This window comes from Vulpes vulpes, chromosome 4, assembly GCF_048418805.1.
Source record: "Vulpes vulpes isolate BD-2025 chromosome 4, VulVul3, whole genome shotgun sequence".
Taxonomy (NCBI): Eukaryota; Metazoa; Chordata; class Mammalia; order Carnivora; family Canidae; genus Vulpes; species Vulpes vulpes.
In genome coordinates, this window is record NC_132783.1 from 75,656,447 (window position 1) to 75,674,823 (window position 18,377).

At 34.3% G+C, this 18,377-nt stretch overlaps 1 long non-coding RNA gene across 1 annotated transcript in view; it reads left to right on the forward strand.

The window, feature by feature from the left end:
• Nucleotides 1–17,690, forward strand: part of LOC112931078 (uncharacterized) — a 460,348-nt gene extending 442,658 nt beyond the window's left edge. Inside the window, exon 5 of the long non-coding RNA XR_003237259.2 lies at nucleotides 17,604–17,690. This is a non-coding gene — a long non-coding RNA (uncharacterized lncRNA). The remainder of the gene's footprint in view (nucleotides 1–17,603) is intronic.
• Nucleotides 17,691–18,377: the final 687 nt, after the last annotated feature.

An 18,377-nucleotide genomic window follows, 5' to 3' on the forward strand; every position in this document is an offset into this window, starting at 1 on the left:
ACTTTCTAATTGCAAAATCCTATATTATTGTGTTGTTTAAATAACTAATGTAAATATTAAAAATGATGGCACAGAAATATATTTACTGATAGTGTAAGATATTTATGACTATTAAATGGAAAAGTACGTTAGGAAATCATTTGCATAATATGAATCCATTTCTATTAAACATGTCTTTATACCAATAGGCAAATGTATAGAAGAAGTCTGGAAAAGCATACTTTAAAATGAGTGGTGGTTATCTCTGAGCATTGAGATTATGTATGGTGATTTTTAATCTTTCACATTCTTTTCATTTGTTTACCTATATTTGTATTAAATTATGCACCAAGAATTTAGTACTTATGCAATTAAAATTGATTAAGGCTGCGTTAACTTTATGTATCACATACTCAATATAGTTATTCCATAGGTTTCTAAAGAATCATTGTCATTTCTAGGTTTACATTTTCCCTAAGAGTAAATAAAATCCAGTCTTATATTGGGTCTTCTGTTTACATTTTCTTGCTCAGCTTGCAAAGCTTGGAACTTTTTTTAAGAAAAGCATCTAACTTGTCTTAAGGCATTTCCATAAGTTGATTTAATCATGCCAACCTGTCAGAAACACTTAAGGAGTTGCGTTTATTTATTGGAGCTATGTTGTATTCAAGAAAAGTAAAGTCAAAATAGAATGAAAAACCTAAATGCCCAAGATAGACAAGCATGCCAATATGCCAACATAGAACAGGGCCTGTGGTGGCATGGGAATGCAAGGAAATGAAAGGAATTCACAATAGAGTGAAGAGTAAAGCAGAGATTCATGTTAGAGTGACTATTTAGAAAAGAAAAAAAAATTGACATTTCCTATAGTCGTAGTCAAAGATGCATCCTCAATAAAAACTGTTTTGAGCTATTCTTTGTCCTTTAATGTAGCCTCAATGTCTTTCATTTTCTGAGGCTTTCCTAACTCATCCAGGTTTGCATTTATTTGTATTTCTAGACACACAGAAGTCCATTTTATGTTATGATGGCAGGTCTCTCTCCCCTGACCTTGAGGTGTGAACAGAGACTGGGCCCATGACTCTGTCATTCTGTTTGCAGCTCCAAGATGATGGGGCTGCTGGTTCAGAGTAAGCATTTAGCAAATGTGTTTGAATGAAAGCACTAAATGCGTACAAAAACAACCTTAGAATATTTTAGATGAAGAGTTAGCAGAACATCCATCATCAATACTTCTTCTAAATCAATGCATATGCTAAATGACTTGGGCTTAACACTGAAAAAAAATTTGGTGAAATCTTTCATACCACATTAAAATATTACATGAACCAAATCTGTATTCCCTTGCAATTTAATTTAAGAGTCTGAGCAGGAACAGAAAATAGCTGCTTGAAAAAAAAATAAATAACAGGGACGCCTGGGGGCTCAGTCTGTTAAGTGTCTGCCTTTGGCTCAGGTTCCTAGGATCTAGCCCTACATTGGGCTCCCTACTCAGCAGAGAGTCTGATCCCTCTCCCTCTGCCCCTCCTCCTGCTTGTGCTCTTGCTCTCAAATAAATAAATAAAATCTTTAAAAACAAATTAAAAAAACCATGATGGCTTGAAATTCATGTTATCTTTCCTTTGTGATCTTCACAAGGTTTTCAGCTGTCATCTCATTTCTGGGCCTCCATTATAGATTTCTGAGACTGCAGGGCACAGTGGAAGGTGCAATCCTACAAGGCAGAAACAGCAAAGGGAGACTTGGGCCAGTCAGCAGCTTCAAAGGCAATATGTGTGAATTGCTGATTGCAATTTCCCTTTTTCCTCCCTTCCCTTCCTCCTTTCTCTCTCTCTCTCTCTCTCTCTTTCTTTCTTTCTTTCTTTCTCTTTCTTTCTTTCTTTCTTTCTCTTTTTTCTTTCTTTCTTTCTTCCTTTCTTTCATTCTTTCTTTCCTTCCAACACCAATTGGCAAACTCGTCCATCAACAATCCTGAGTCTTCCAATCACTTTGGTTTCTGCAGGAATGCATGCTCAGAACCTTTATGTGTACTTTCACCACTACTCTATTTTGCCCAAGGAATTACTCAAATTCTATTAAGATGACTTGGTATCTGAAATATACCTATTTATACTTACTAGATTATAGACTCTTAGAAGGTTAAAAGCTCTTCCTGGCATGAAGTAGGCACCCAGAAAATGCAGTCTGGCTGAATGAATGGGTAAATGAAAAATTATTTCGGTTAAGTATCATCTTTTGCAAATTGCTTCTACAAAACAAAATACTCCCACAAAAGGTGAAGATAAGTCATATTTCCCCAGATAATCCTCCATGGACTATTGATCACATTCGATATTACTATTTAAGTTAAAATAAACTAAGAATACTGGAAACAACTTTAAACAAGTCAGTTTTCTTAAACAAAGGACATAGCAGAACATCTAATATGCTAATACCTTAACTAATCATGAATTTCTAAGATGACTTACTTTTTTTAAAGATTTTATTTATCTATTCTTGAAGGACATAGGGAGAGAGGCAGAGACATACACAGAGGGAAAAGAAGCAGGCTCCCTACAGGGAGCCTGATACGGGACTCGATCCCAGGACTCTGGGATTATGCCCTGAGCTGAAGGCAGACGGTTATCCACTAAGCCACCCAGATACCCTCTGAGATGACTTATAATGTATAGTGTTTCCAAAATTTGTTTGACTATGGAAACTCTCTTGGTGAAACATTTGACAAGATAACGTTTTGGGAATTCACTTTGGAAATCCTACCCTAAATCATTACTGCAACAACAATCCACATTTATTCAGCATTTGGAATGTGCCGAGTGATGTGGTAAGTGCTGATGTTACAGAGATAAATAAAAGAGTGTGTGCCCTTGAGGAGCATAGGTGTATATAGAGAGATAAATTATGGTGTCAGCTTACAAGTGATTTAATATAAGTGTGACCTGAGTGCCCAGGGAACAAATATGCAGGAAGTAGCTGACGAAAGAACAAGGTAGGATTCATTGTAAAGAGAAAGTAAGTTAATTTATTAGCTGTTTTTCTTATTGCAAGTGGTATCCAGGCATTCTGAGGGTGCCTGGGATGAAGAGGGTCTTTTTTAAGAGCAACAAATGGAATAAGCAAAGGAGAGATATTTGATTTGAGTCTTGTATTTGCCTGCTGCCATTTCTGCCTTTCTTGAATGTGCCACTCTTACCCTCATTTAAGGATGGAGGATGTCCTAAGGGACAGTCTCTAGATAGGTGACCAAGGGCAGTGCACTTTTTTTTGAATTGTTGCTTTTCTAACATCCATTGCTATTTCTGATAATGAAGACTCAATTTTCATTATAGTCCATCCATGTGGTTAAAATGGGCTTATGCTACCTTTTGCTCAAAGGGTAGTATGTAACCTAAGCCTAGCTAATTAATATATTCCACTTTCCCTGCACATAGTAATTGATTTCAGTGTTATGATTCAAGTCAATGAGACTCAATACTGACTCAAACGTGATGAAACTCATGTGAAAGAGAAGCTCTCTTTCCAATAGACTTAAGGCTGGTTGAATATAAATCTGAAGTTTCCAGGGCAACTCTGTGGACAGAGTTTGCTTGGGAAAAAGCCAACACAAAGCGTAGTGCTGAGAGATGGAGAGGAAGGACATCTGGACATCAGTTTTGGGCATCTGGATCTAGCTTTATTTTAACCTACTCTTGAGTTTCTCATTTGCATGATCAACTACATTTCTTTTTTTAAAAAAAATCCATTTGACTTGAGTTTTTGCCTTTTGTCACAGGAAAAATAGAACAGGGTTGTGTATTAGCTAGCCATGTATCTGTGAGCCTATTGGCTTGTCCCAGTCTCTGAATAGGTAAAGGCCTCAGTTTCCCCATCTATAATTTAAAATGATTGGTCTAGATAAATAGATTTCATACTTTGGCTTTGAACATACATCTTTTTCAAAAGGAATATTGTATGTCATATCAATGTATAAAAACATAAGGTAAAATGCTATTATTACATCAAGAGTATGAGTTTCTAGAACCATGCTCACATCTCAGTAGATAACAACTTAAAATTACCGGACAGTGTGTCCTCTCTAGTCTCTTCTAGCTTTAATATTCTATGGCTTGATTCTTTGAGGCTTTGTTAATAGCTACATAAATGTTTCAGAATGAAATTCTTAAAGTTTGAGGGCATGATTTAGCTAATAAGGGGTTGGAAAGATGGCCACTTGTACAGGAAATTCTGGAATTGGGCACGTTTTTCAGTGTAAACTCAACTAGTGCACCAGTAGCAGCATCAGAGTATGCACTTCTGGTTGTGGTTAACTGTGTTTCATTTATAAAAGATATGATTGGCTGAGCAGGGAGATATCTGACATGTTCATTATTTTTTGTGTGGTTGATTGGTTCTACCAGGAGTTCTGATTGAAATGGTTGGGGAGCAGTTCTTTTGCCTTGTATGTGAGCAAGACCTTCATTTCTAAAATGGATTAAACCAATATGCTGAGTGATCCATTTATTCTTTTCACGTTGCTTTTGGATTTCATTACCGCAGAAGTCAAAAGGCCATTTTCATTTTGGACTCTGGAAAGGTCATTTGTTTCTTGTGTTTTTATTTCCCAGTTCTTAGTTCTGATGATGAGGAAGAAAAAAGAGAATGCTAGTAGTTTTTGATTAGTCTCACCATGAATTCATTATTTTCTGACTATGCCTGCCGGGCTTTACACTCTAATTATATTTGTCAACATAGTAAAAAACATTTTGGATTTAGTAAGACCACTGTAGAGTGATATTGCCATTTCAGAAGAGGAAGATTCAAATCTTCAGAAGGTTTTCCAAGCTTAAGGCATTGGAAGTCCCATGACAGACTATTGGCACAACACAAAAAGTAATATAACTTCTCACTATTAAAAACTAAAAAAGATAAAGAAAAATTTCCATGACTTGTTATTTGTATTGATTAACCTTGGCCATGACTCTAAAAGATGATAATAATGAAAATAGTGATAGTTATAATAATGATCTTAATAACTCAGAAGTTTCATCTACCTAAGGCTATCATATTGACAAATTTGATTTCATGTAATGGAATCTACATTTTATTCCAAGAAAATAAACCAAATTAATCTTTCTGGTACCTGCTAAACAGCTGTTATTTGTTTAAATCCTATTTTCATAATACCATACCTAGTGCCGCTGCAGAAAAGTACTTGATAAAAGCTTCCAGTTATTAACATTCAGAATAGCTTTTGCTCAAAAAACTTGCATTAAAGTCCTTAAGAATTCAGAAAACTTTTAGGGGAAAAATATAATCAAAGTGTCTGCCAGTGAGTGAAACTGATGACCTCTAGAAATGCCTATTAGCAAACAAAAGGCATAAGTACAGTTATATATGTCTTCTCCAAGATTGTTCTTGGGAGCAGAACGATAAAACTAACTGAAAGGAGACAACAAAACAAACTTCCTATTTTACATATTGATTTTTGAAAACCAGGAAGACTTGAAAACTAATTGTTGAAACTAACAGTTTGCTATTAATGTGTCCATTTTCATCTATCTTTTAACTAAGTTGAAAAATGTAGTCATTACTTCTGAAAAAATACTTCTTTTCTTTCCACCTCTCTCTATAAAAGCACAAAAGGCATGGTGTTTTTTGCCCTCAAAAAACCTTTTAGTTTTGACCTTTTAGTTTTGTAACTTCCAGTAATATTGTAAGGCAATACTTACAGGAAATGGAAATTTAAAATTTTATCTATCTGGGATATGGGTGGTATTTTGCATGTTTACTATCATAAAACAACATATATGTATTTTTTGCTTTAAAACTTGACCTTTATTTTTATTTTTTAAGTTTAGTTTCAGTATAGTTAACGTATGGTGTTGTATTAGTTAACATACGGTTATATTAGTTTCAAGTATACAATATAGTGATTCAACAATTCTACACATCATTTAGTGCTCATTATGATAAGGATACTCATAATCCCGTTCACCTATTTCACCCATCCCCTACCCACTTACCTTCTGATAAAACAATATATTTTAAGTGTTATGAAGAATATCTTTGTGAATAGTTTGTTCATTTTTACATTTTACACTAATAGGATATATTACATTTTAGCCTATCATGATACACGATTTGTTGGCTGAAAACATAAAAATATAGGTTCTTTTTCACTGTCTTATAATGAAATGAATAATGGACTTACTGGGAAAATATGCTTGATATTTTATATATGATATATTCATACAGTAAACAAATATTTATTATGCATATTAAATATCAGACTCTTTTCTAGGCTCTAGGAATAAAGCAGAACTAAACAGACAAACATTCCTGCCCGCAAAGAACATACATTCTGGTGGAGGAGACAATGAAGAAGCAAACAAATAAAATATATAGTGTATCAGAAGAAGATAAGAGCTTAAGAGAAGAAAAAGAAGAAAGAGGATAAAAATGATAAGGGCACAGTGAAATTGAATCAGTAATCAAAAATCTCCTAAAAAACAAGTCTAGGACCAGATGTTTTCATAGGTGAATTCTACCAAACATTTAAAGAAGAGTTAATGCCTATTCTTTTAAAAATACTCCAGAAATACAAAAGGAAACATCCAAATTCATTCTGAGAGGCTATTATCATCCTGATACCAAAACCAGATGAAGACACCACAAAAAAAAAAAAAAAAAAAAAAAAAAAGAGAGAGAGCTACAGGCCAATATCTCTCATGAATATAGATGGAAAAATCCTCAACAAAATATTGGCAAACTGAACCCAACAACACGTGTAAAAAATCATTCACCATGATCAAGTGGGATTTATTCCTGAGTTGTAAGGGGTTCAGTACTTGCATGATTTAGTATTTGCAAAACAATCTGCATGATATATATAACATCAATGAGAGAAAGGGTAAAAATCATATAATCATTTTGATAGATGCAGAAAAAGCATTTGACAAAGTATGACAACTGTTCATGATAAAAACCCTTTACAAAGTAGGTCTAGAGGGAATATACCTCAGTGTAATAAAGGATTTATGTGAAAAAACTCACAGCCTACATTGTATTCAAGAGTGGAAAGCTGAGAGATTTTCCCCAAAGGTCAGGAACAAGGCAAAGGTACCCACTCTCACCACTTTTATTCAACTTAGTACTGGGAGTCCTAGCCACAGCTATCAGACAACATAAAGAAATAACAGTATCCAAATTGGTAAGGAAGAAGTAAAACTCTCAGTAATTACAGATGGCATGATACCATACATAGAAAACTCTAAGGACTCCACCAAAAAATGCTAGAACTAATAAATGAATTCAATGAAGTTGCAGGATACAAAATCAATATGCAGAAATCTGTTGCATTCCTATACACTATTAATTAAGCAGCAGAAAGTGAGCTTAAGAAAACAATCCCATTTATAATTGCACCCAAAATAATAAAATATCTAAGAATAAACTTAACCAATGAGGTGAAAGACCTGTACTCTGAAAACTATAAAACACTGTTGAAAGAAGTTCAAGACAATGCAAAGAAATGGAAAAACTTTCCATGCTCCTGGATTGGAAGAACAAATATTGTTAAATGTCTATACTACCAAAGCAATCTGCAGATTTAATGCAATCCCTATCAGGATAGCATTTTTCACAGACTAGAATAAACAATCGTAAAATTTGTATGGAACCACAAAAGAACTAGCCAAAGCAATCTTGAGAAAAAGAAACAAAACTGAAGGTATCATAATTCTAGATTTCAAATTATATTACAAAATTGTAGTAATTAGGGATCCCTGGGTGGCGCAGCGGTTTGGAGCCTGCCTTTGGCCCAGGGTGCGATCCTGGAGACCCGGGATCGAATCCCACATCAGGCTCCCAGTGCATGGAGCCTGCTTCTTCCTCTGCCTGTGTCTCTGCCTCTCTCTCTCTCTCTCTCTCTCTCTCTCTCTGTGACTATCATAAATAAATAAAATAAAATAAAATAAAATAAAATAAAATAAAATAAAATAAATAAAAAAAACAAAATTGTAGTAATTAAAACAATATAGTACTGACATAAAAATAGACCCCCTAGATCAATGGAATAGAACAGAAAATCCAGAAATGAACCCACAATTATATGGTCAATTAATCTTCAATAAAGAAGGAATGAATATACAGTGGGAAAAAGTCTCTCCAACAAATGGTGTTTGGAAAACTGGACCGCAATATGCAAAAGAATGAAACTGGTAGCAGTCTTGTGTCTATCTTTCACATAATTGGATCCTCAAAACCTAGGATGGTGTCTGGTACACACATAGCAAACTCTTGATAAATATTTCTTGAATGACTAATGAAAGAAGAGTAATGAATGCACTGTTAATCTCCAAGAGGAGAATGGCGTGTGCAGGATTTGTATATTAGGTGTCTTTCCATTGAAGGTGAAAGAAACCAAATCTGCTAGCTTAAACAAAATAATTTTTTGACCTAGCAGTGAAAAGCTCAGTACCATTTTTTTAGATTTAGGTGTGACTGAATACAATGACCTAGAATGTCATCCAGACCCATTCTCTTCCACTCTGTCAATCTCTTTGTTGTGGTTTGTTGTTTACAGATGTTTTCCACTTGCTGGCCATTGATAAGTTTTGGCTTGTTTCATTTACAATTATTCCAGCAGGAAAGAAAATCTCTCTCTCTAACTTGTTAAAGAAAAAATCCTGAAATTAGCCTTGACTATCTTGGCTATATGTGTGCTTTTTCTTCAATCACTCACCACAGCTAGGGGAATGTGTTGATTTGTTTGGTTGGTCAGGTCCAGGTCCCATGCCGCCTGGGAAATTGGGAGTGAATTAGTTCTTCAGACAAAAATAGGAGGGCTCTAATTAGAAAAAGGGAAAGTTAATTCTGGTTACAAAATATGATTATGCTTTAAATTAAAATATGATTATATCACTATTGTACTTTCTAAATTAAAATTTGATTATATCATTGTTGCATTTACTTTTTAAAAAATAATTACTAATTTTTTGAATCCGAGCTTCTCAGACCAGTCACCCACAAAAAACTAAGACTTTATAATAAGGAGTCAAATCTGATGTTTAGTCATGGAATATAAATTACAGAGTGAACATTGTCTTGAAGAGAACCACCAGAACTCCCAGCAATGCTGAAGGCTCTGGGTGTGTTACAGTCTTTATTATAATGGAATGTCTAGTATATGTATGTGTTTAGGTGTATGTGCTTGTGTATATGTCTGTATATATGTGTGAGTGGGAGTTTTGTTCTGCTCTGTTATCATTCAGTTTCTAGATGAGGAGCTCAGGCCAAGTGGACAAGAATGAAGAATCAGTCATAGTGATTAGTAGCTTCAAAAATATTTTCTTCCTTCCTTCCTTCCTTCCTTCCTTCCTTCCTTCCTTCCTTCCTTCTATCCTTCCTTCCTTCTTTCCTTTCTCTCTTCTGTTGGGAGACTGTAAGGATTAAATCAACAAATTAAATGTCAAGGCCTTAGAATAGTACCTCCCACATAATAAGTACTTAGTACATGTCAATTATGATAATGATGATTATTCATTGAATGCATTTAATTCTTCTACATTTTTAATGCACTGGCTGCTAAAGCTTTTTTTATTTAAAAATATCAATTTGCAATGTAGTTCCAGTGTTCTTTAAATACCTCTGTCTCATTGGTCTTAAACTGGGAAGTTTTCTGAAAGATCACATTGAAATCAATGCAGCAGAAGATAATGAACCCAACGAAGTATGCAAGCAGCATATGCTGCCAGCCTATCCTTTCTCCTTATATAACTTTTCTTTCTGCCTAGAAGCACCTTCCCTCCACATGTGTTCCCCCCCCCCCCCCCCATGGCTTCCTGAAACTTAATTCAAATACCAGTTTATTACAGAGTTAAACTTCTCTTTATTTTTGGCCTTTGTAGCATATCTAACATGACTGGACTATAGCTTTAACACTTCTGTAATCATTTGGTTATTTTTTCTACATTGCTTCTTCCATTACGTATGCACACACATACTCATTAAATACATAGACATGTGTCCTCAAAAATATGATTTCATATATACTTTAATATCATGATAAAGTAGGATATTTAATCAAATCTGATGTATGTTCATGGAAAATAGATTAAGTAAAAGATAATTAGAAGGGTAGCAGTCTATCAGTAAAATCATATCAGGCTTTCCAAAACCATAAAGGCTGGCTGAACTGCCTCTTTTCTTGCAATAGCTGTGTCACTACTCTCCTCTTCATGAAGATAATCCAAAGCAACTTTAATTATACAGGAATGAATTCCCTCATCCTATGTAGATATATAACGTATGTTTACAAGAAGCCCTATTCTATAAGAATGTGTGTATATATAGCACCTGCTTTCTAGAAGGTTATCATTTTGGGACACCTGGGTGCCTCACCGGTTGAGTGTTTCCCTTCTGCTCAGGGCTTGATCCCAGGATCCCCGATCGGGGATCCCTCATCCGGCTCCCTGGGAGGAGCCTGCTTCTCCCTCTGCCTATGTTTCGGGCTCTCTCTCTCTCTCTGTGTCTCTCATGAATAAATAAATAAATCTTTTAAAAAAGAGAAGGTTATTATTTTAAAAGGCACCGATTGGAGTAGTTACAGAAAATAAAAGCACGTCATAAAAACAGATGGTAAAACAAACATTTAAAATATATATAATTTTATTTAATTAAATGATGTGATTACAAAGATCAAGATTTTAGAAAGAACTGATAACACTCTTGCTATTAAATACATATTTCTATTTGAATTTGTTTTGACACTCTCCATTCTCTCTACTCCCAGTAATGCTGCTGACTCAAATGCTTTTTTTTTTCTTCTTATAGACACAATCACTGCTTTTTCTATCTTGTTATCCCCACCACTGGCTTCTGTATGCTCCAATTCATTCTTCACACTACCCCAAATAACAGTTCAAAATAGAAATGAGGTACAGCAATGATGTAGTAACTGGGACTTGTTTCTCATTGTAAACAACTAGAAAATTAGGCAAAATATATGAAAAAAACCCATGTTTTCAGACATTGAATATTAGGTAGCATAGGACTGCAATCCCTATACAGCGAACACAAGATGAGCATTAAAAGAACCCTGTATTTCAGCCTAGAGGCACTCTCCAAACAATAATGAAATGAAGAGAATCAAAAGAAAAGCATGAAGTTTTTAGTTTCTTATTGAATTAAAGAGATGAAAGCTAAAGTTTGAGGAGGTTAAGGAAGTTGTAAGTCATAGGTAGGGAAGAATAACAGAGAGGGGGAAACTACAAATAGAAATGTTCCAGAAATCTGCATGTGCGGTTTTCATATTTTATTACTGTATTTAAAGCCAGAGATGCAAATGTAAAACTTTATGAAGCTGGGCCAAGAACAAACAGGAAAGTGAAAGTTTAACAATTACCAGAGCTCACACAGGGCAGAAGGGTTTTCAAGTTTAAACCAGTCAGAATGGAGAATAATTTTTATTTTAATCAATCAATCAATCAATTAATTAATTGATTAATTTTTTAGAGTAGGATTTATGCCCAGTGTGGAGCCCAACATGGGGTCTGAACTCACAACCCTGAGATCAAGCCCTGAGCTGAGATCAAGCATTGGACACTTAACCAACTTAGCCACCCAGATGCCCCAAGAGTAGAGAATCATTTTTGAACATTTGGTGCATTCAGTAGACCTAAATGAGGATTATAGATAAGTAGTAGGGCTAAATCAGAGTGAAGGTTACCTCAAACATGCCTTAATGAAGATAAATAAACAAGACTTTAAAAGGATTAAGTTTACCCTCAAGTAAGTTAACTCTATCATAAAAAGTCATCTAATGGGCTTTGAGTTCTATTGTCTTATTTTAAACTCTATAGGGTAAAATTCAAAATATCCAGCATCCATTTAAAATAGACACAAGAGAGGGGAACATGTAAGCCCAAAAGAAGTAAAATAAGTCAACAAAAACAGTCCCAGAAAGATAGAGATAATAGAATTAGCATATGAAGAATGTAAAGTGCCTGTTATACATATCATAAATATGCTTAAGGATTTAAAGGACAACATGAATATAATGAGAAGAAAAATTAAGGAGGTAAAAAGAACCAAATGGAATTTTTAGATATGAAAAATTTATTATCTCAAATGAAAAATTTACATGATCAAGTTAAAAGCAATTTAGGCACTCCATAAAACAAAATCAGTGAATCTAAAACTATATTGCAATAAAACCATTTATTGGTATAGTACTCCAAACATATCCTTATTATTATTAAACATATTATTATTATTTTTTAAAGATCTTATTAATTTTTCATGAGAGAGAGAGAGAGAGGGAGAGAGAGAGGCAGAGACACAGGCAGAGGGAGAAGCAGGCTCCATGCAGGGAGCCTGAAGTGGGACTCAATCCTGAGTCTCCAGGATCAGGCCCTAGGCTGAAGGCAGCACTAAACTGCTGAGCCACCTGGGCTGCCCTGTTAATACTATTTCTAATATGATTTTCATACTTTCAATTATTTAAGACATACATTTTATCTGCTACTTTTGTCTAACCTTCTCTTTTATCACTGGATCTCTTGACTTTTTATAAACAATGATGTGAATTTTTTTAAGTACAGAAAATTTGTTCAAATACTCTGCTCTATTCCCTGTTTTCTTTTGTGATGCATACCTTTAATGTGTATTTTCCTTAGTTTTTTTCAAATTATTGAATGCGGGAAACAATTTTTTTCCTCAATAATTCTATATGAAAGGTAAGAGCTGTCTAAATATCAGAATTAAGTGTATGATCTTGGACACTCTATCACTAAATCTTTTTTGACACCTTCTTAATAAGTCTTCCTGGGGGATAAGCTCAATCTTTGACTCTCAGCAGTTCAATAAGGCTAACAATGAGGGACTTTAAGTAATAGAGTCTGTATTGTGGTCTGAGAATCACAGTATTGTTTCTGTTCTTTTCACTACACTTTTAGCAGGCCTTACAAATATTCATGCTGGGTATGAAGCCCAATGCAGGGTTCAGTCTCACAACCCTGAGATCATGACCTGAGCCAAGTCAAGAGTCAGATGCTTAACTGACTGAACCACCCGTGCAGCCCAATAGTCGGTTAATTTTAAAAGGATATATTAAAACTACAACTTTATAAACACATTCTTTATGTTAGGAATAAAAGGCCAATGACCTTAAATATTAGCACTTTGATTAGTATTCTTGTTAGTATAGTTGGAAAAAATGTATTTACAGAAATAATTATAAAATGTTAAAACTATACCTTATTTCATTTTAATCAGTTGGACTCCTGCTTATCTTTTTTGGGGATGAGATTATTTTCTCTGCATGGAAGTATAGTCATTCTTGGGAAGTGTAGTCATTCTTGAGAACTAACCCTGACAGGCAGTTCCTACACTATCTGATAGATTTGTCCAGTTACTAGTTTATTAAAAATACAACATCAAGAAATATATCAAACAAACTGTAATATTGTGATAGAAATCACTGAGTTTTCTGCTCAGTTTGCCTTTCTTGATCACTGCCTATACTTTTCACAGATGTAGGGTCCAGGTAGCCTTGTTTTCTCTGACTTTAGTTTAGTTATGAAGAGTAACCACCTGATCAAACTTAGGCCAATCAAATATTCATTCTTAGGATTCTGAATTGAGTACAGAAGATGTAAGGGCTCAGGAGCAGTGATGAAGCTATTTATCATCGCAAAGAAGGAAGATCCACAGGGGGGCCAAGAGATGAGAGATAGAAAATATCACCTGGATTCTTGTTGTGTTTATTTCTTGGTTCATTTCCTTTCTATAGCTCATATAGAGTCTAGGCCTTGGGTTAATTAAGAATCCAAATGTTTCTTTAAAGTTGATAATTGCTTTATAATAAATGTACATCCATACTTTTCATCCTACTCATTTTCTTTTTGTCCTCCTGTTCTCTTTCTTTAAACCAGTGGGAATCGGTTCTGTTATTTTCAACTAGAATCCTAGTTAATATAATATGCACACTTTGAAGAAATATAAAATGAAGTAACTTGTTACTTTGCTAAGCAAAAAAAAAAAAAATACAACAATAAAATACATTATAAAGCAGCTTTGAGATTTTCATTTGAGTGCTTCTCTGATAAGAACAGATTTGGAAAGAGTTGAGCAGAGAAATATAACCTAATTATTTTTTACCAGCACAGACTTATTTTGTTTATATAAGTCAGAACCAGGCATTCCGGTGACATTCATGATTAAAATAAATGTGTTATTTAAAACTGTATTGAGTCATTTGTCATGAATCCATTTGTTGATGAGTAGCTTTTGAACTAGATTATAATACCGTATCTACTCCTCAATCTCTGCCTTATAGGACCAAAGTTACTGAAGTCCTTGGAAGACCATGTCTGAGGACTTTCAGTGACTCCTTTATATCAAAGTAGAGGGAATATGTTTCTGTTTCTTTGGAGGTAAAGTGTGATCTAGGTTTTATGCAGTTGTTTTCCTGAGATATCAAAGCATCTTTAAGATTTCCTCAGGGGCATTCATATACATTAGTAGGAATATGATGTCTGCAGAGGCACCTCTCAATAAGATTCATTTTATAGAACAGCTAAAGACTTCACTTTAAGAATTTCTTCTGAGAGAGATTGGGCACAAAAATCTGTAGTTTTTCACTGATTAAGCCATCATACTTCTTTGATAAGCCCCAGTATTGATCCCTTAGTTATACCTTTTTGAGTGGCTGATGGCTCCCATGTGTTCTCATTCTTTGCTCTTGTCTTGTTTTTATTTCAGTGACTTCCGGAAAGAGTTTGCAGTTTTGCAGTGGGTTTTTATTACATTCTCCAGTCACTTTCTACTTATTCATTTTACATAAGATAACTAAAGAAATGGTCTCTTGAATTGTATTTACACAAATCTTTGATGGCATCTCATTAGTCACAAAACAACTCTACTTAGAATACAATGACAATAGCCTGACTTCCTTTTCAACTTTTAATTGGTAATATCAAGCCTATGTATTATATTTCCCATCAATTACCTAAAACTTCATTCATTTTTTTGATCCTGTAGGTTTATAATCAGGTAGTTACCTTCACCTATCTTGTGATTTCACATGTTAATTCCCTTCAATAACCTAGAATGTATATCTAAAATATACATTAATTATGTCACATCAGGTTTATTCCCTTTCCCACCTGAATAGTTTATGTTGAGATAATGTTGAATTTTTATCTATTCCCATCTTTTCATGAAAAAATTTCCATCTTGTGATTACTAGTTAAAGTATTTCCCTCTTGGCCACCTCTGTTTCCATTACATCACTTCTTATCTCAAGTAGTATCCCTTTCCTCATTTAGTCAATCTTATTCTGTAACAAGTCTCCGTATCCTACTGTTTATCAATATATGTATTTATTGTCTATTAATGTTAGGTAACTTCCATATATTTGACAATAGCAACAATAACAGCAACAACAAAAAATAAAACCCCTTCCACTTTTTAGGCCACATTAATTTTCTGTGGTGAATATTTAATTAGCTAGATATTTATGGGATTAGTTGTTATTATTTTACTATTAGAATGAGACCCTCTAGTATTCTTAGATTTCTGTATAGAGAGGTGGACTGCTACTTGAAACAAATTATTTCTGATTGTACATACATACAGCTGATTGTGCATATTACAGATAGAACTGGTATACATGTAAAAATTCAATTGATTCTCATTAAATGCATATTTTGAAAACCTATTGCAATGAATATTTAAAGTAATTTGTTAATTAGTTTCCTTAAAGAATATCCCAAACCAGTTTATAAGAGCATATGATAATTGTGTTGTATGTGTAACTATTTTCAAAATCTGTATTTTCAGTTTTGAACATTTGGTTTCTTATTCAGATATGTCTGAAATTAACTGAATTCATTTTTCAGTTTTTCCTCTTAGTTTCTGGATGGACTGACCTTACTGATGTTATGGCAATTTTCTTTGCATAGTTTAGTTTTACTGGAGTATATTATTAGATTTTAGGCCTGCTGTATATGGAGTTGAGTAGGTTGTGCATTGCACAATTCCCTGGGCACCATGTACCTATAATCTATGTGAGTACTTCACCTGGAAGTGTGCAGTACACCCCAGCATAGCTATGTAGAATAATCCTTGCCAAAGACTTGATAACCAATGAATCATTTTAAGCCATGAATTAGCGTGCTAGTCACTGATATTGCTTAATAGCTATTGGATGTTTTAACTTAGTGAAAATTTGCTTAGTTTGGATTTTCTCTTTCCAATTTTAACTTGCTTTGCTATATGCTAGATCAAATGGTTTTGATAGAGACAGACACATAGAAAATTCATGTACCTTGGTTCCCTGGGAAACCAGGCTAAGAATAGTTTTCTTTGCACATCCTGGTTTCCTCTAATGAGGGCCAGTATAAGAATGTGAATGCCACAATGTAACCTATAAATCCCAAGAGATCATTATTTTATGACACTTTTAATGTACATTTGCAGATACTCAAATTAGAAAGCATTTCAGATATTTGCATGAATCTAATTATTTCTGAGATTTTTGTGTGTGTGTATTTGATTATTTTCACTGGTTTTTAAAAAGAGGATGTGTGAAGAGTGCTGTATAGGTTTTGGGTAGCTACTAGTGATAAAAAAGTTTCCCAGAATATGAACACTCAAGGTTTTCTAATTAAAACCAGCCTTCAGGGTGCCTGGGTGGCTCAGTCAGTTGAGCATCTGACTTTTGATTTTGGCTCAGGTCATGATCTTGGAGTCAGGGATTGAGTCCCATGTAGGGCTCTTCACTCAGCATGGAGTCTGCTAGTCCATTTCCCTCTGCTCCTCCCCCTGGCTTGAGCTTTCTTTCAAACAAACAAACAAACAAACAAGTCTTGATAATAAAATAAAACCAGCTTTCAAAATGCATATCAGTAAATTAAATGTTTCTATAATGCTGGTAATCAACTATTTGATTATTATTCTTCGTATTCACACTTATTGCAATAGTTAATTCCTTTCTTTGAAAGCCCTTTTTAATGTGCATTTATTTTACTTATTTATTTGTTTATTTATTTATTTTACAGAACACTTGATAAACACTGCTTAGGTATTGAACATTTGTTCATTATTCAGTGAAGAAAACTTTGGAAGCAAACTTTCCAAACGTAGTACACAACATATTACACAGTTTTCTTCATGAATTTTGAAGATTGCATTGTGTTTACTAAAACTTATAAATGTTATGAATCTCATTTTAATATTTTTCTTATACATTGCCTTACTTTAAGAGGCCATATATTTGCAAAATGTATATCAACCACAGATATTTGCTGAGGGCTCTGTATACACAGGCAGTGGAAAAAGGGATTTGTTCGCCAGAAATGCACCTTTCAGGATTTTGGATGTTCTGTAGAGTAGGCTAACTTAAATCATAGATATAATATGTGCTTATGGTTAGAAAACAAGTATTTTCTTTCAATAGAACAAACGTTGTAGGAAACCTAAAGCATATTATAATCAACTATCTATAATGCAAACTACTTTCACATAATATAATAAAAGTATTTCTGTCTGGCTAGAACTATACACTGAACAATTTGGCATTATCTGTGTAAGTGCTTATGACATGTCCAATTAAACACATTGCTCTCATTTTTTTGCACCAGGTGTTTTAATGATCACTATCTTGAGGTGGATTAAAATAACATGAACAGGCAAATTCCGAAAGCCCCAGCATGTTCAGCAGTGGGAAGGTAAGAACAAAGTGTAAATTGTTCCTATGTCATTTGTCTTATAACGTAAAAGAATTTGGGCAAAGCTCTAAGGCTACTTACTGGAGCAAGATGAGTGGCATAATGGATGACATAAAATATTACAAGAAAGGAGTTGTGATATATAAAGACAAGGACTGCTGCCTATGTCCACATCACCTAGTATTGCCTCCCAAAACAATGGAGATCAATAAGAATGGAAAAAATAAAATTACACAAAACCAAGTGCTCAGCACAAGTTAAATACCAAGAAAGCTCACGCTTCAACATGATTATAAGTTAAAAAAATGAAGTTACAGGTGGATAAAATGAAAAGTACAAACCCAGGATTTTATATCCAGTCAATGTTCCTGCAAGTATCATGGTTATAGAAAATCAATTTTAGGGGCTCAGTGGTTGAGCATCTGCCTTTGGCTCATGGCATGAGGCTTCCTACAGGGAGCCCGCTTCTCCCTCTGCCTGTGTCTCTGCCTGTCTTTGTGTGTCTCTCATTAATGAATAAATAAAATCTTTTTAAAAGAAAAAGAAAAGAAAAACAATTTTTACATACAAATTTTGTACCCATGAGTCCTTCTTGAGGAATCTATTACAGACGATATTAGAGATGAGATATATCCAGCCAAGAAGGGACTGCAAAAACACGAACAGTTCCACTGGTGAGCATTTTAA